The following is a 12,427-nucleotide window of genomic DNA, read 5'->3' on the forward strand; positions in this document are numbered from 1 at the left end:
GAGACCATTGCAGCCTGGCTGTTATCGTCAATAATTCTCGTTATGTTTGGGTACTGCAGACGGTGTCTGTGCGGGGGTATTATTGCGCAATACCAGCAAGAACACATCGTCTCAAACTGTCAGCAGCGTTCTGTGTGCTCGTTAGCTTGTGAGTTCATTCTTCCAAGAACAACTAGCAAGAGCGTTCTCCCCAAGAACACAAGTCCGTTCTTTGCATTCTTGGTTTTGAGAAACACCCAAAGACTAGGCGAGAACAGTAACACTGAAAAGGGTCGAATCGCTGATCAGTTGCAGCTGGCGCCTTGATCAGAGCGCACGTGCTGATCAGCTGCATTGATCAGCGACTACGCACACACACACACAACAAGACGAGAAAGGAGACAGCGAATTCATAAACCGTGACATTGTCTCTCTCACTGTCAAAAGAATATCTAAATAAGATACTTTTAGTTGTTATTATCTTGTTCTGAGTTATGTTGAAGGGATATGGAAATATAGCTCTGTTGTGAATAGGCCCTATGCGATAATTACGGGCTACTGATATTATTATTTATAAATGTATAATTAAACTTTTTAAAATGTACAGTTTGGTGTTGTTTTGTTTTTAAAAGATATCCTAATACAACAAATGCATTAATCTCTCAATTGGGTATTTATCATTAAAGATATAGAGTTTGCAATCTAACGGTCAAAATGACCGCTTGTGGCAGTTCTAGTAGTTATGGAATTCTGGCACTTCTAGTGTTAACGTTAGTTAATACAAATCCAGCTGTTCATTGTTAGTTCAGGCAAAGAACGTATATTGACAAGAAGTGAAAGCCAATAGAACGTTCCATTGCAACACAAGCGCCCAGCAGCAGCCCTACGCGTCCGCCATTTTGGGGTGAAAGCGACTCGGCAGTCATATATTATACATATATTTAGTCCAGTGCAGAGGTCATTTTTAGGTTGAAATAATTAGGTGATTATTTTAATTCACAACAGTTAACGTTATATCCGTTAAAAAGAAGTTGCTACTAGGCTTTTCCCCCACATAACTTGAGACAGGGAAGTTCAAGGATTTAATTAATTATATTAATCTCTACATTAAGTTTGACAGGTAAGAAGAATAAAGTGATGTAAGTTCATAAAGTTATAACGTTAGACCGTTTCCCAGGAGGTACACATAACCTTACATACAAAAATAAGTTCAATGAAATAAATGAATTCAGCAAATAAATGTAATTGTACTAAAATGTAAATGTTGGACAATAAATATATAACAGCAATAGAATAGCTTTACAGTAAACTGTTTTTTTTGCAGTACTATTTTATATTAATGACCGTTAAAGCAAGCCTATGTAAACAAAAAAACACAGATAACGGACACACCAATGCATCATGTTAAGATCATCATGTTTGTAGCACGATCCAGGGGATTAAAACGTACAAAATATATTTCAGGCCTAGTGGAGTTGGTAACTAATAATAGTAGTAAATGTGTAAAGTTGCATAAAAATGCAAGAAAAACTACCTAAAAAACTGTTATCTGTGCTGTTGCCCAGTAACTCCAGTTGGAATTTTCACCCCAAAATGGCGGCCGCGCCACCTAGTGGCTGTTACCAGAAAAGCATCGGAGTTTCGCCTCTTGTTCTTCTATACTCTTTGGTTCAGGTTAGTTCACAGTGCATTAACTAATGTTAACAAGATTTTAATAAAGTATTTGTAAATGTTGAAATTAACATTAACAAAGATAAACAAATGCTGAAGGAGTATTGTTCATTCTTAGTTAATGTTAACTACATTAGTTAACATTAACTAAGAATGAACAATACTCCTTCAGCATTTGTATAATGCTGCTGCTCCATCTATTGGATAACAGTGGTATTACAGACTATATACAGTTGAAATAAATGAATGGAAATTTGGTTTTCACTTATATCTCGGGAACGAGATAATGAAAAAATTATCTAAAGATTGGGGGCGTTCCCGAGCCCCGCGACGATAGATTTGGATCAAGAACCCCGAGAGAACCTTACCATCAAAATTTGAGCGTGCAGCGACTTTCTGCTTTCGAGTTATGAGTGAATTTGTCCTTGGGGGGCGTGGCCCAACGTTATACTTTCGTTTTCAGCCTTCCTGTGACACAATTGTAAATAGTAATAAATAAAATAAATAAATGCAGTCCATAATACTCCAATAGATGAATTTGGACAAAATGTGATTGTAAATGTTGAAATAATGATTTTAGAAATTCTAAATATGAATTATAAAACAATATTAGGGAGTAGTATGATGAAATGACAGCAAGGGGCAGTAAAATACCACTTTGGTATTTTTTTAATAAAAAAATAGCTTTAAGCATTTGTTTGTTAGCCAATGCTGAAAGCTGATTAAAAAAAAGATTAAAAATGTCGGTAACACTTTACAATAAGGTTAATTTATTAAACATTAATGTATTAATTAACATTAACTAACCATGAGCAATACATTTGTTACTGTTTTTGTTCATCTTTGTTAACGTTAGTTAATACAAATCCAGCTGTTCATTGTTAGTTCATGTTAGTTCACAGTGCATTAACTAATGTTAACAAGATTTAAATAAAGTATTTGTAAATGTTGAAATTAACATTAACAAAGATTAACAAATGCTGAAGGAGTATTGTTCATTCTTAGTTAATGTTAACTACATTAGTTAGCATTAACTAAGAATGAACAATACTCCTTCAGCATTTGTATAATAATAATAATTCATTACATTTATATAGCGCTTTTCTAGGCACTCAAAGCGCTTCACATAGAAGGGGGGATCTCCTCAACCACCACCAATGTGCAGCATCCACTTGGATGATGCGACGGCAGCCATATTGCGCCAGAACGCCCACCGCACACCAGCTTACTGGTGGAGAGGAGACAGAGTGATGAAGCCAATTAGTGTATATGAGGATGATTAGGAGGCCATGATGGACAGAGGCCACTGGGCAAATTTGGCCAGGATGCCGGGGTTACCCCCTACTCTTTCGAAAGACATCCTGGGATTTTTAATGACCACAGAGAGTCAGGACCTCGGTTTAACGTCTCATCCGAAGGACGGTGCTCTTTGACAGTACAGTGTCCCCGTCACTATACTGGGGCGTTAGGACCCACACAGACCACAGGGTGAGCACCCCCTGCTGGCCTCACTAACACCTCTTCCAGCAGCAACCTGGTTTTCTCAGAAGGTCTCCCATCCAGGTACTAACCAGGCTCAGCCCCGCTTAGCTTCAGTGGGCAACCAGTCTTGGGCTACAGGGTGATATGGCTGCTGATATAATACTGCTGCTCCATCTATTGGACAACAGTGGTATTACAGACTATAAACAGTTGTATAAATAAAAACTTTCGTTTTCAGCCTTCCTGTGACACAATTGTAAAGAGTAATAAATAAAATAAATAAATGCAGTCCATAATACTCCAATAGATGCATTTTTACAAAATGTGATAGTAAATGTTAAAATAATGATTTTAGAAAGTCTAAATATGAACTATAACAATATTAGGGAGTAGTATGATGAAAATGACAGCAGGGGGCAGTAAAATATCACTTATTGGCTGTTAGCCATGCTTGACCTTTTTTTAAGAAGCTATGAGCATTCATTGAAAAGATATTGGCTTTCGGTCAAGGCTACATATTGAAGTGACCCTATTATAGTCATCCAAATGTTATACATTACAAGTTATACATTTTCTGATAATTATTGTTCTAGAGAGTACAGAGCAATAGATGAATTTGGACAAAATGTGATTGTAAATGTTAAAATAATGATTTAATAAAGTCTAAATTTCAATTATATATAACAATTTTAGGGAGTAGTATGATGAAATGACAGCAGGGGGCAGTACAATACCACTTATTGGCTGTTATAGCCATCCAAAATGTTATAGCCATCCAATTTACACTATTACAGCCATTCAAATGAAGAAATTACACCTTTTCTGATAATTATTGTTTTAGAGAGTCCAGATAATTGTACTGCACTGGTTTTAAACATTAAGATATGAAAATTTTACGATCATAGATGGAAAAGACCATTTACAGCCAATACAGGCAATTTACCATAGGAAATATATGGTTTTAAAGCTTTTTAACAGTTATAGCGCCACCTATGGTCCGATCTCCATGAAACTTTGCATGCTTCCTCACCATGGTATGACACATATGCTCATCAATTTTTGTCAAGTTCTGAGTTTTCATTTATGATTTATAGGCTTTTGAGTGTATTTTGACACGCCCCTTTTCTAAATGACCCTGTTACAGTGAACCAAAGGGCAAAGTTCAACTTTTTTTTGATAATTATTGATCTAGAGAGTCCAGAGAATTGTCCTAGACTGGTCTGGTTTTGATCGGGCGAAAAACCAGGGACTAGTTCGCAAAAGTAGGTTTTTAACATATTCGTGAATATTTAATGAACGATTTGATTGACAGCAATGGTTCTAGAGGCAAAGTTGTTCACCATGAGGATATCTATAAAATGATATGCATTTTGGGGGGATGTGTGCAACACCACGTGATTACAGAGCCGTAAAACTCGTTAGCGCCAACTAGTGGCCGATTTCTTTCAAAACTCTTACAGACCTCTTAGGCCATGAGTCGAACATGCCCATCGAGTTTCGTTCCGATTGGCCTCCGTTAACCTCGTCTCATAGGGGCTCAAACTTCATTGGTCAATGGTGGCCATGTTTTTTGAGATACGCCAATGTCCTCATAGACATACATGGAGCCTTGGACCAAGACACTGCATACCAATTTTCAAGTCAATCGGACTAACGGTCAGTCCTTTATATGTTTTTTTCATGTTATAGCGCCACCTAGTGTTCGATCGTCGCGATTTTTTTACTGTGACCTCAGATTGAACTCATGCACAACTGTACCAAGTTTGGTGAACCTACCTAATTTACTTCTGGAGTTATAGTCGTTTTAGTAAAATAGGCTCCTCCCACAACGTTCTTTTTGCGCCCCCTAGCGACCGGAAATCAAAATTTCAACTTTTTTACGATTATAATTTATATTCAGACTCCACAGAACATTTGTGCACTGGTTTGGTTCCGATCGGGCAAAAAATCAGGGACTAGTTCGCAAAAGTCGTTTTTTGACAAAATTCAAAATGGCGGAAAATCTATCATGACGGAAATGAAATCGGAGATATACGTTTTTTAAGTCAGGAGTCCAGCTTTCCAATGATATAAGACACTTGAGTCTACGATTTACGGTCTAGGAGTTATGAGCAGTTTTGCGCAATTGGTTGCTATAGCGCCACCTATGGGCCAATCGGGCTCATAATTTGATAAGCTCTCCTCGATTTTTGTACTACCATCTGACAAAGTTTCAAGTCTCTAGCACTTACGGTTTGGTCTGCACGATGCGTTTTACGGCAGAAGAATAATAATAATAATAATAATTAAAGCTGCTAGCAGCATTTAGCGGTGTTCAAGCAGTTAAGGCCTTTAAGGCCGTTAAGCACAAAAGCATCAAAAGACATTAAGTTTTATGTAGCAAGCATTTAACCATTGACATCATAGATGGAATAGACCATGTTTTAGCATGATTTACCATGATATACCAAATTTAGTGTGATTTTTCATGATCTACCATGTTCCAGTATGATTTATCATGAATCTAGCATGATTTACCACAGTTTACCATCATTTACCATGTTATAGGATGATTTACCATGATATACCACATTCTAGAATGATTTACCAGGATTGTAGCATGATTTACCATGATTCATCACATTGCTAGCATGATTTGCCATGATCCACCATGTAATAGTATTTTTTACTATGATTTACCATGTTTCTATCGTGATTTACCATGATTTACCACATTGCTGCATTGATGTGAAGGGCCAATAAAAATGAAGTGATAAACTCTGACAAAAAATGATTGTGTTATAATAGTTAACATGGAAAAACTGGTTTGCTTTAGTGCTGTGATTTACTGGTGAAAATCAAGTGTGTCAAAATGAAAGTGAGCCAATAAGTGGTCTTCTACTGCCCTCTGCTGGCCACTGTACTTATTAATAAAGTGTTTTCACAAGTGCTTTTGCATTCATATGTAGACATATGCTTACACACACACACACACACACACACATGGGATATGTTATTGTGAAAATCTCTTTTAATGGTGTATAAGCATGCATTTCACATATTTCTTTGTGATGTAATAATATAAAACTATATTAAAACTAATAAAAAAATTGCTTTAAGCGTTTGTTTGTTAGCCAATGCTGAAAGCTGATAAAAAAGATTAAAAATGTCGGTAACACTTTACAATAAGGTTCATTTATTAAACATTAGTTAATGTATTAATTAACATGAACTAACCATGAGCAATACATTTGTTCCTGTTTTTGTTCATCTTTGTTAACACTAGAATGGCCACGACGGTCATTTTGACCGTTTTGAATTTTATATCTGCAATAACTTTGTTGAAAAAAAAAAAAATCTCCTGCTGGTACCTGACTTTTCCTAAAAGTGTCTGTATTTTCATTTAAAATGTTTTTAATATAAATTACACATAAGGCAAACAAACAAATGAACATATTTACCTATTTCGGCCATAGACGGTCATATTGACCGCACTGAATTTCGCGGTATTCTTTTGTTACATTTCTCGCGGTTGACCTTTGTCTATTAGGAAATAATCAGAAGATTCAATTGCAAAATGACAGATATGTTTATTGAGAGCTGGTCAGATGCTGGGAGAGTTAAGGTGTGCAAATGTCCGGTATGAAGCCCTTGGCAGCACAGGGACGCTGGAGTGAGTGCTGAACCAGGAGTGTTGAACACGGGATGACACACGGAAAACGTATACAGGCAGGGAACAAACACGCAGGAAAAATCCACAACGATCTGACAAAGGGCCTTTCTCAATCTGTGTTCTTGTCTGTACTTGTGTCCTTGTGTTCTTGTGAAACGTCATCTTTTGTGGCCCAAGTACTGTCCCAATACAGAAGTTTGCATTTTGGCAAGAACAGTTAAAAATCCCGGATGTGTTTTTGACACGCCCATTTTACCAAGGATGCATCGGTTGGTAACTTGTGTTGACTTGACGGCAGAAATATCCCAGCATTCAATTCGGCATTCGAGGAAGGAGAGGCAGGTCAATACAGTATTTCGTTTTTCTACAATTACGTACACTATTTCATCACTAAATTCACTTCTGAGAACATTTGATGCGAGAAATCAACTGTGTAGATTTCAAATATTGGCATTTTTACGAAAATGTATGGCTAATCGAAAATGTGCTCAAACGTTTTCGGAAGTGAGAATCTCCATAAGCGCCTGCGGGTGTAACGTCAGCTATCGAGCCAACCGGCCAGTTTGCTCACAGACTCGTTTTTCCCCACAGCCAAGAGACCATTGCAGCCTGGCTGTTATCGTCAATAATTCTCGTTATGTTTGGGTACTGCAGACGGTGTCTGTGCGGGGGTATTATTGCGCAATACCAGCAAGAACACATCGTCTCAAACTGTCAGCAGCGTTCTGTGTGCTCGTTAGCTTGTGAGTTCATTCTTCCAAGAACAACTAGCAAGAGCGTTCTCCCCAAGAACACAAGTCCGTTCTTTGCATTCTTGGTTTTGAGAAACACCCAAAGACTAGGCGAGAACAGTAACACTGAAAAGGGTCGAATCGCTGATCAGTTGCAGCTGGCGCGTTGATCAGAGCGCACGTGCTGATCAGCTGCATTGATCAGCGACCACGCACACACACACACAACAAGACGAGAAAGGAGACAGCGAATTCATAAACCATGACATTGTCTCTCTCACTGTCAAAAGAATATCTAAATAAGATACTTTTAGTTGTTATTATCTTGTTCTGAGTTATGTTGAAGGGATATGGAAATATAGCTCTGTTGTGAATAGGCCCTATGCGATAATTACGGGCTACTGATATTATTATTTATAAATGTATAATTAAACTTTTTAAAATGTACAGTTTGGTGTTGTTTTGTTTTTAAAAGATATCCTAATACAACAAATGCATTAATCTCTCAATTGGGTATTTATCATTAAAGATATAGAGTTTGCAATCTAACGGTCAAAATGACCGCTTGTGGCAGTTCTAGTAGTTATGGAATTCTGGCACTTCTAGTGTTAACGTTAGTTAATACAAATCCAGCTGTTCATTGTTAGTTCAGGCAAAGAACGTATATTGACAAGAAGTGAAAGCCAATAGAACGTTCCATTGCAACACCAGCGCCCAGCAGCAGCCCTACGCGTCCGCCATTTTGGGGTGAAAGCGACTCGGCAGTCATATATTATACATATATTTAGTCCAGTGCAGAGGTCATTTTTAGGTTGAAATAATTAGGTGATTATTTTAATTCACAACAGTTAACGTTATATCCGTTAAAAAGAAGTTGCTACTAGGCTTTTCCCCCACATAACTTGAGACAGGGAAGTTCAAGGATTTAATTAATTATATTAATCTCTACATTAAGTTTGACAGGTAAGAAGAATAAAGTGATGTAAGTTCATAAAGTTATAACGTTAGACCGTTTCCCAGGAGGTACACATAACCTTACATACAAAAATAAGTTCAATGAAATAAATGAATTCAGCAAATAAATGTAATTGTACTAAAATGTAAATGTTGGACAATAAATATATAACAGCAATAGAATAGCTTTACAGTAAACTGTTTTTTTGCAGTACTATTTTATATTAATGACCGTTAAAGCAAGCCTATGTAAACAAAAAAACACAGATAACGGACACACCAATGCATCATGTTAAGATCATCATGTTTGTAGCACGATCCAGGGGATTAAAACGTACAAAATATATTTCAGGCCTAGTGGAGTTGGTAACTAATAATAGTAGTAAATGTGTAAAGTTGCATAAAAAATGCAAGAAAAACTACCTAAAAAACTGTTATCTGTGCTGTTGCCCAGTAACTCCAGTTGGAATTTTCACCCCAAAATGGCGGCCGCGCCACCTAGTGGCTGTTACCAGAAAAGCATCGGAGTTTCGCCTCTTGTTCTTCTATACTCTTTGGTTCAGGTTAGTTCACAGTGCATTAACTAATGTTAACAAGATTTTAATAAAGTATTTGTAAATGTTGAAATTAACATTAACAAAGATTAACAAATGCTGAAGGAGTATTGTTCATTCTTAGTTAATGTTAACTACATTAGTTAACATTAACTAAGAATGAACAATACTCCTTCAGCATTTGTATAATGCTGCTGCTCCATCTATTGGATAACAGTGGTATTACAGACTATATACAGTTGAAATAAATGAATGGAAATTTGGTTTTCACTTATATCTCGGGAACGAGATAATGAAAAAATTATCTAAAGATTGGGGGCGTTCCCGAGCCCCGCGACGATAGATTTGGATCAAGAACCCCGAGAGAACCTTACCATCAAAATTTGAGCGTGCAGCGACTTTCTGTTTTCGAGTTATGAGTGAATTTGTCCTTGGGGGGCGTGGCCCAACGTTATACTTTCGTTTTCAGCCTTCCTGTGACACAATTGTAAATAGTAATAAATAAAATAAATAAATGCAGTCCATAATACTCCAATAGATGAATTTGGACAAAATGTGATTGTAAATGTTGAAATAATGATTTTAGAAATTCTAAATATGAATTATAAAACAATATTAGGGAGTAGTATGATGAAATGACTGCAAGGGGCAGTAAAATACCACTTTGGTATTTTTTTAATAAAAAAATAGCTTTAAGCATTTGTTTGTTAGCCAATGCTGAAAGCTGATTAAAAAAAAGATTAAAAATGTCGGTAACACTTTACAATAAGGTTAATTTATTAAACATTAATGTATTAATTAACATTAACTAACCATGAGCAATACATTTGTTACTGTTTTTGTTCATCTTTGTTAACGTTAGTTAATACAAATCCAGCTGTTCATTGTTAGTTCATGTTAGTTCACAGTGCATTAACTAATGTTAACAAGATTTAAATAAAGTATTTATAAATGTTGAAATTAACATTAACAAAGATTAACAAATGCTGAAGGAGTATTGTTCATTCTTAGTTAATGTTAACTACATTAGTTAGCATTAACTAAGAATGAACAATACTCCTTCAGCATTTGTATAATACTGCTGCTCCATCTATTGGACAACAGTGGTATTACAGACTATAAACAGTTGTATAAATAAAAACTTTCGTTTTCAGCCTTCCTGTGACACAATTGTAAAGAGTAATAAATAAAATAAATAAATGCAGTCCATAATACTCCAATAGATGCATTTTTACAAAATGTGATAGTAAATGTTAAAATAATGATTTTAGAAAGTCTAAATATGAACTATAACAATATTAGGGAGTAGTATGATGAAAATGACAGCAGGGGGCAGTAAAATATCACTTATTGGCTGTTAGCCATGCTTGACCTTTTTTTAAGAAGCTATGAGCATTCATTGAAAAGATATTGGCTTTCGGTCAAGGCTACATATTGAAGTGACCCTATTATAGTCATCCAAATGTTATACATTACAAGTTATACATTTTCTGATAATTATTGTTCTAGAGAGTACAGAGCAATAGATGAATTTGGACAAAATGTGATTGTAAATGTTAAAATAATGATTTAATAAAGTCTAAATTTCAATTATATATAACAATTTTAGGGAGTAGTATGATGAAATGAAAGCAGGGGGCAGTAAAATACCACTTATTGGCTGTTATAGCCATCCAAAATGTTATAGCCATCCAATTTACACTATTACAGCCATTCAAATGAAGAAATTACACCTTTTCTGATAATTATTGATCTAGAGAGTCCAGATAATTGTACTGCACTGGTTTTAAACATTAAGATATGAAAATTTTACGATCATAGATGGAAAAGACCATTTACAGCCAATACAGGCAATTTACCATAGGAAATATATGGTTTTAAAGCTTTTTAACAGTTATAGCGCCACCTATGGTCCGATCTCCATGAAACTTCGCATGCTTCCTCACCATGGTATGACACATATGCTCATCAATTTTTGTCAAGTTCTGAGTTTTCTTTTATGATTTATAGGCTTTTGAGTGTATTTTGACACGCCCCTTTTCTAAATGACCCTGTTACAGTGAACCAAAGGGCAAAGTTCAACTTTTTTTTGATAATTATTGATCTAGAGAGTCCAGAGAATTGTCCTAGACTGGTCTGGTTTTGATCGGGCGAAAAACCAGGGACTAGTTCGCAAAAGTAGGTTTTTAACATATTCGTGAATATTTAATGAACGATTTGATTGACAGCAATGGTTCTAGAGGCAAAGTTGTTCAGCCTGAGGAGATCTATCAAATGATATGCATATTTTGGGGATGTGTGCAACACCACCTGATTACAGAGCCGTAAAACTTGTTAGCGCCAACTAGTGGCCAATTTCTTTCAAAACTCTTACAGACCTCTTGGGCCATGAGGCAAACATGCCCATCGAGTTTCGTTCCGATTGGCCTCCGTTAACCTCGTCTAATAGGTGCTCAAATTCATTGGCCGATGGCGGCCATGTTTTTTGAGTTACGCCAATTTCCTCATACACATACATGGCACCTTGGACCAAGACACTGCATACCAATTTTTAAGTCAATCTGACTAACGGTCAGGTGGTCATAGCCCCATTTAGGTTTTTTGTGTGCTATAGCGCCACCTAGTGTTAGGTCGACGCGATTTTTTTACTGTGACCTCAGATTGAACTCATACACATGTGTTCCAAGTTTGGTGAAGATATCTCATTTACTTCTCGAGTTATAGCCATTTTAGTAAAATAGGCTCCTCCCACAACGATCATTTTACTCCCCCTAGCAACCGTGAATCGAAAATTCAACTTTTTTTCAATGATTATTGATATTCAGACTCCAGAGAACATGTATGCATTTGTCTGGTTTTGATCGGGCGAAAAACCAGGGACTAGTTCGCAAAAGTAGGTTTTTGACAAAATTCAAAATGGCGGAAAAATTTGCATACCGGAAATGAAATCGGAGATATACGTTTTGTTCTTCAGGCCTCCAGCTTTCCAATGATATAAGACACTTGAGTCTACGACATACGGTTTAGGAGTTATGAGCAGTTTCGCGCAATTGATTGCTGTAGCGCCACCTATAGGCCAATCGGGGTCATACTTTCTGAGGCTCTCCTCGATTTTTGTACTACCATCTGACAAAGTTTCAGAGCTCCAGCACTTACGGTTTGTTCTGCACGATGCGTTTTACGGCAGAAGAATAATAATAATAATAATAATTAAAGCTGCTAGCAGCATTTAGCGGTGTTCAAGCAGTTAAGGCCTTTAAGGCCGTTAAGCACAAAAGCATCAAAAGACATTAAGTTTTATGTAGCAAACATGATTTACCATGATATACTACATTTCAGTGTGATTTTTCATGATTTACCATGTTCCAGTATGATTTACCATGAATCTAACATGATTTTCCATA

Source organism: Rhinichthys klamathensis, unplaced genomic scaffold (assembly GCF_029890125.1).
Source record: "Rhinichthys klamathensis goyatoka isolate OS25496 unplaced genomic scaffold, OSU_Roscu_1.1 h1tg000216l_1, whole genome shotgun sequence".
NCBI lineage: Eukaryota > Metazoa > Chordata > Actinopteri > Cypriniformes > Leuciscidae > Rhinichthys > Rhinichthys klamathensis.